Source organism: Orycteropus afer, unplaced genomic scaffold (genome assembly GCF_000298275.1).
Source record: "Orycteropus afer afer isolate SDZICR_OR568_19922 unplaced genomic scaffold, OryAfe1.0 scaffold00042, whole genome shotgun sequence".
Taxonomy (NCBI): Eukaryota; Metazoa; Chordata; class Mammalia; order Tubulidentata; family Orycteropodidae; genus Orycteropus; species Orycteropus afer.
The window spans coordinates 10,294,957-10,302,305 of NW_006921629.1; positions in this window are offsets into that span (position 1 = coordinate 10,294,957).

Consider the following 7,349-nt stretch of genomic DNA (forward strand, 5'->3'; position numbering starts at 1 on the left):
CGGTTCCCTCGGCTCCTCCTCGGGCCCCGACCGGCCTTCACTGTCCTCTCAGGCCCTCCCTCAGGACCTGTCTAACTCTCACTGTCCTCTTGACCCCACTTCAGGTCTTGATCGGTTCTCATTGTCCCCTAGGCATTTCCTCAGGCCTATTCGGCCCTTTCTATGCCCCTTCGGCCCCACCTCGGGCCCTACCCAGTCCTCGCTGTCCCCTTGGTCCCTGCTGGGCCAACCAAGAACCCATCCAGAGCTCTCCATCCCCTCGAGTGAGTCCCCGTCCGGCCACTGCATCCCCACTGCTGGGGCGTCAGCCTCCCCGGCCGTCATCCCCGTCCCTCTCTCCCTCTTCGCTCCCGCACGGCGGGCCGGACACTCACTATTCCTTGAGCAGCACCATGTCGCTTCGCGGCTCGGCAGCTGGCTGCTGCCCGCCCGGCCTCCCGCCCGCTTCCTGGCGGCCGCTCTCCCCGTGGCCCGGCCCGGCCCGGCTGCCTGTGAGCCTTCGTCGTGGTCTGCTCCGTCCCCGCGGCTCTCGCTGCGGCCGCCGCGCCGGCTCCCGCCACCCCTGCCTCGCCGCCTCCCGCGCTGCTGCCGACGCCGCCCGGAGCTCCGGTTCCGCAGCGCCGCGCGGGGGCGGGGCGTCTCTGCGGCAACCAGAGCGTCACACGCAGCGGTGCGCGTTGACCTAAACGCGGAGGCGGAGCTTTCTCGGGCTCTTCCCCCTCTTCCTTAAAAGGGCCGCGGCGTCAGTATCAGCGTCCAAGGTGGGCCCTGGCAGTTTGCAAGACGCAAACGGAAACGCGAACCAGACACTGAGGCGTCCAGCGGGGTCCTAAGATGTGACTATCCTGCAGCCGGAATGGATGCCCATTTATACTTGGGCTTTCCCAGTGGAGTGGATGGAGATTCATGAAAACGTTGCCTTAAATAATATTAATACTATTCAAATCAATGGAGGGTTTGTTATGTGCAAATGCTCTTCTAAGTGCTAAATTCTTCTCAACAACCCTGCAAGAAAAGTACTATTACTGTCCCTATGTTGCAGATGAGGAGAAGGAGGCAGGAAAGGTTAAGAGACTTGCCCAAGGTCCACAGCTAGTATGTGATGAAGCTAAAACTTTAACCCAGCAGTCAGAGTGTCATTCACTCAATAAATATTTGCAGAGTCCCGAATGTCTACCAAGCCTTCTGCTTTTGTTGAGAGTAAACAAGGCAGATGCAGTCTAGCCCTCAGGGTCAAGTGGAGGTAGTGAGGGAGAGATAAAACCAGGCAATTAGAATGAAAGGGGCTATGATGGGTGATTGACTGTACTCATGAGGAATCTGTACCTTGACCAGGAGGCTGTCGTTGGAACAGAACAAGGGGACACTGCATGGTTTAAAATCAAGAAGGGAGTGCGTCAGGGTTGTATCCTTTCTCCACACTTATTCAATCTATATGCTGAGCAAATAATCCGAGAAGCTGGACTATATGAAGAAAAATGTATCAGGATTGGAGGAAAAATCATTAACAACCTGAGATATGCAGATGATACAACTTTGCTTGCTGAAAGTGAGGATGACTTAAGGCACCTACTGATGAAGGTTGAAGAATACAGTCTGCAGTATGGATTACGTCTCAATGTAAAGAAAACAAAAATCCTCACAACTGGACCAATGAGCAGCATCACAATAAATGGAGAGAAGATTGAGGTTGCCAAAGAATTCACATTGCTTGGTTCTACAATCGATGCCAACGGAAGCAGCAGTCAGGACATTAGACGACGACGTAAGGAGCTCTGGTAGCATAGTGCCTAAGGCACTTGACTGCTAACCAGAAGGCTGGCGGTTCAAACCCACCAGCCATTCCTCCGAAGGAAGGTTGGGCAATCCTACTTCCGTAGTGATACTGCCTCGGAAACCCAAGGAGGGGTCGCTATGAGTCGGGGCTGACTCGACGGCAAATAACAACAAACAACAACAGCATTGGGAAAGTCAACTGCGAAGGAACTGTATCAAGTGCTGAGGAGCAAGGATATCTCCTTGAGGACTAAGGTGCACCTGACTCAAGCCATGATATTTCCAATCGCCTCGTATGCATGTGAGAGCTGGACAATGAATAAGGAAGACCGAAGAAGAGTTGATGCTTTTGAGTTGTGGTGCTGGCGAAGAATGCTGAAAGTACCATGGACTGCTAAAAGAACTAACAGATCTGTCCTGGAGGAAGTGCAGCCAGAATGCTCCTTGGAAGCAAGAATGGCCAGACTTCGTCTCACCTATTTTGGTCATGTTGTAAGAAGGGACCATTCCCTGGAGAAGGATGTCATGCTTGGTAGGGTGGAGGGTCGATGAAAGAGGGGGAGGCCTTCAACGAGATGGATTGACACGGTGGCTGCGATGATGGGCTCAAGTATAGCAGGGATTGTGGGGCTGGTGCGGGATCAGGCAGTGTTTCATTCTGCTGTGCATGGGGTCGCTGTGAGGTGGAAATGACTCTACGGCACTTAACAACAACAACAATAACAACAACAACAACATGATGGGTGAAACATAGAGTTCATGGGATTAGTAGAGGCACCTAAGGGAGTGTGTATGAAGGGTGTAGTCAGGGGAGAGATTCTAAACAAATCTGAAGGGGTTAGGAAGGAAAATCATACCAGGCAGAGTGAATAGCCTGTACAAAGGCTGAAGGCATGAGTTAGAGCATGGGGCATTTGGGGAACTGGAAGAACAACTAGAAGAGTTTAGGGGCTGAGGGGCTGTAAGAGGTGGGATGAGTGGGACTGTTGTGCAGTGAATTACTTAACATGGCCTTTCTAGCCATGTTGTTGTTGTTGTTATGTGCCGTCGAGTCTGCCCCGACTCATAGTGACCCCTCCTTGGGTTTCCGAGGCAGTATCACTATGGAAGTAGGATTGCCCAACCTTCCTTCCGAGGAATGGCCGGTGGGTTTGAACTGCCAGCCATCTGGTTAGCAGGCAAGTGTCTTAGCCACTATGCTACCAGAGCTCCCATAGTCTTTGTAATTCCCAGCAAATGACTGGGTAAGATTATGTAAATGTGAAGTGCTTGTGGCCCACCAAGGGGATTGGATTAAAAAACAAAACAAACAAATAACAACAACAACAAATACCCACTGCCATGGAGTTGATTCTGACTCATAGTGACCCCGATTGAGTTTCCAAGGTTTCCAAGTTTCTTTATGGAAGTAAATTGCCCAGTCTTCCTTTCGTGGAGTGGCTGGTGGGTTTGAACCACCAGCCTTCTGGTTAGCAGTCAAATGCCTTAGGCACTATGCCATCAGAGCTCCTGTTGTTATTGTTGTTATGTGACGTGGAGTCAGCCCTGACTCATAGCGACCCCTCCTTGGGTTTCCAAGGTAGTATCACTACGGAAGTAGGATTGCCCAACCTTCCTTCCGAGGAGTAGCTGGTGGGTTTGAACCACCAGCCTTCTGGTTAGCAGTCAAGTGCCTTAGCCATTATGCTACCAGAGCTCTTCACCATGCAAATAAGGTGTATGGAACCCTAACGTGGGAATTGGTCAGTTTTGCTGTCCCAGTAGACTTTAAATGAACCATCCCAGAGGCAGAAAAGGGGGATATTAACTACCATTAAGAGAGAACTGGGAGTGGAGTGTATCCTTGGACCTGAAATCCCTGCGCAGAACCTCCTCAACCCAGGAGAGAGAGCTGTAACAGTTTGCTGAGATTGGAGAGAGAGCAAGAAGCAGCAGCAGAGAAATGGCAGCAGCAGAACCAGGAGACCAAGCAGGAGAGAGTGCGACTCCAGACCCATGGAGTGAAAAAGCTGAGCATCTCAGGGCCAAGGCTTACTAGTGCAGTAGGGTGCCTTCAGGCACTTACTGGCAGAGCTAAAAGAGCTTTGTAATACTTGCCTGGGCAGGACAGAAGCCAAGGAACCATGGGCAGAGAGGCCCAGAGAGAGGCGTATGTGTGGACACTGCTGAGAAGAAGCTGTCCTGATCAAAGAACTGTATCCTGTGGTGTTTCTGAGACTGCATTGTAACCTGTTACATCCCCAATAAACTCCTTAATCATTTGTATTGTCTGTGAGTTCTGTGTGGCCATTGCAATGAATTATCAAACCCAGAAGAGAAGTAAAGAGTGCCATGGAAGGGGCAGTTGGTGCCAGAATTGATAAAAAGTTGGAGAGTGGAGGCATGTCTGACCTCCACCTCATAGGACTAAGCCTTGGACTATTGATCTTGATCCTCTTCTTCTCTTGTGAAGTTAGAGGAGTTCACAAGATGCCTCCCTCATGCCATTGTTACAGGGACCAGATAATGAAGTTCCTGGTGGGTGGTAATAAAATGTTTGAAGACTGTCCTAAGCGCTGTGGAAAGGTATCTAAGGATTTTAAGCAGTGATGTGAGCATTTTGGGTGTTGGAAAGCTCACTGTGGCTGCTACGGGGAGGGAAGGGAGGGGGCCAGAGCAGAGGCAGTTCAAACCCACCAGCCACTCGACGGCACATAACAACAACAACAACAACAGAACAGAGGCAGGGAGACCAGTTAGGAGCTTCCTACAGATGTCCAGATGGACAGAGCCTGTCTTGGTGTGGTGCTGGGAGGAGAGAAAGGAAGGAATGGATTCAGAAGTAACCCAGGAGGTAAAATCAGTCAAGATATTGACTGACTGGTTGAGAGGGGAGAGCAAGAGAGGAGGAGTGGAAACCACCCAGGTTTCTGGCTTGAGAGCCTGAGTGGACAGTACTGCATTCTCTGAGCACATGAGAAAGATAGGTTTGTGAAAATGATGACTCCGGTGTTGGATTCACCTTTACGTGCAGGGTGCTCAAGGACCTCCAGGTGGAGATGGTAGGTGGACAGCCACAGTTCGGCACATGGGACAAGAGAGTGGGCAGGTGGCCACATTGCTGTCAAACTGTGAATGATGTTACTGGACACCCAGAGTATTGCATGTCCTGGCCACTAGTTCATTGAATCCTAGAGTGGGTACATGGACAACCTCAGAAATCCAAGCACAGCACCCTCCAGGGAAGGCCAAGAGAGGGAACACTTTGACCCCAAATGCGAGATCAAATGAGTGGCCCAGACCCTAGTCCCCTGGTCTCCAGCTTAGAGCTTTCTCTCCTACATAACATAACATCAATGAATATTATTCACAGGTGTTATGTGCTGGCTCTTTCAGGAAGTAACCAGGCCCTACCCTCAGGGAGCTTGGAGTTGAGAATTCTACATTTGCTCATTCAATGAATGCTGACTGAACGCCTGGCCCTGTCCTAGGCCTTTTTCTAGGCCCTGAAGATACAGGGGTGAGCAAGAAAGATGTGGTCCTTTCCTTGCTGAGTGAGGGAAGCAGAATATAAATAAATATAGATGATAATTTCTACTAGTGATGGCTTTGTTACCTGGTGCTGCTCTAACAAATATACCACAAGGGAGTGGCTCTAGGGGGAGGTCCTTCTTTACTGGTAGCCCCAGGAATTCCTTGGACTTCTTTGGCATTCTTTGGGGTTCCTTGGCATCTGTCTCTTCACTTCCGTACCCCCTTCATGTGTTTCTCTGTCTGTTCTGCCTTTTTATATCTCAGAAGTGATTAGATTCATCACTGTTGTTGTTAGTAGCTGTTGAGTTGGCACCAACTCATGGCTGACCCCACACACAACAAAATGAAATGTTGCCCAGTCTTGTGCCACCTCCACAATTGTTTGTGTAGTTTCTGATCTAGGGACTTATTCTCTAACTCTATATTGGACAGTACTTTAGGTTTAGGACACACCCTACTTGGGTGTGACCTCATTAGCATAAAAAAAAATCCTCATTGACCAGAAGAACTAGATGGTGCCCAGCTACCACTGTCAACTACTCAGAAAGGGATTGGTGCAGGAGATCCTGCATAGAGTGGGAGAAAATTGTGGAACAAAACTCAAAATCATAAAGACCAGGGTTATTGGTCTGATAGAGACTGGTTGTTTTGGTTACTTAGTGCCACTCTGACAGGAATATATACCACAAATGGGATGGCCTTAACAAACAGGAGTTTATTCTCTTATAGTTCGGGAGGCTAGAAGTCCGAGTTCAAAGTGCCAAGCTTTAGGGGCTGTGTGAAAGCCCCTCGACTGTGGGCTTCAGCTCTGCCTCTTGCTCCCAGCCCACTGAAGCTAGAGGCATCTCTTCATTCAGGCAGCTACTGAGTGCTGAGGCTAACAAGCCCAAGGTTGGCAAATAAAATGGCACAGTCTCAATGTTACCAAAGCACATGGCAGGCCATTAACTCAAGTCTATTGAAAGTCCCAAGGTTGGCAGAGCATGGCAGGCTGCTGAACAATGACAGCTACATGCAGAGTTCAGGCGTGCCATAAGCTGGAGACCATTATCAAAGCTGCTTCTTATATATGGAAAGCAGACCACCTACCCAAAGCAGCTACTCAGCTGCTCAGAGTAGATTCCACCATGGAGTTGATTGCCAGTCTTATCATGGGGAATACTACATCTAGCTGCCCAGCCACTCAACCAGGCCCAGCCAAGTTGACACACAAACTTAACCACCACACTGGTTGTGATAGTTTTGGTTGTATGTCAACTTAGCTGGGCCTGGTTGAGTGGCTGGGCAGCTCGTGGTAGTTATTCTCCATGATGAGACTGGCAATCAATTCCATGATGGGATCTACAACAAGCAGCTGAGTAGCTGCTTTAAGGATGTGGTCTGCTTCCCATATATAAGAAGCAGCTTTGGGAATGGTATCTAGCCTTTTGGCACACTTGAACGCTGCATGTAGCCAAGTCAGTGTTCAACAGCCTGCCATGCCATGCTGATCTTGGGACTTCATCTGGACTTGAATTAATGGCGTGTCATGTGGTTTGGTAACATTGGGATTGTGCCTTTTCACTTGTCAACCTTGGGTTTGTCAGCCTCAGCAGCCAGCAGCAGTCTGAGTGAAGAAAAACCTCAAATTTCAGTGGGCTGGGAGCAGGAGGCAGAGCTGAAGCCCAAGGTTGAGAGGCTTTCACCCAGCGCCTAGAGCTTGGCAGTTTTAACTCAGACTTAAAGCCTCCAAAATTGTAAGAGAATAAACGCCTGTTTGTTCAAGCCATTCCATTTGTGGTATATTCCTGTCAGAGCTGCACTAGGTAACTGAAACACTGGTGAAAACCCCTGAGACTATGGCCCCTAGTCACCCTTTGGGCCTGAAATTGAACTCACTCTTGTGGCTTCCAGCCAAACAGTAGACAGGTGTATAAGGGGAACTTTCATACCAGGTAGGCACACTGCTTGGAACAATCAATCATGGGAGATCAGAAGGGCAATATTTGCACAGGGAGATAGCTCAGAGGGCAGGAATGCACAGGACAGAAGGACACAGGGAAAAGGTAACCACAGGAGGA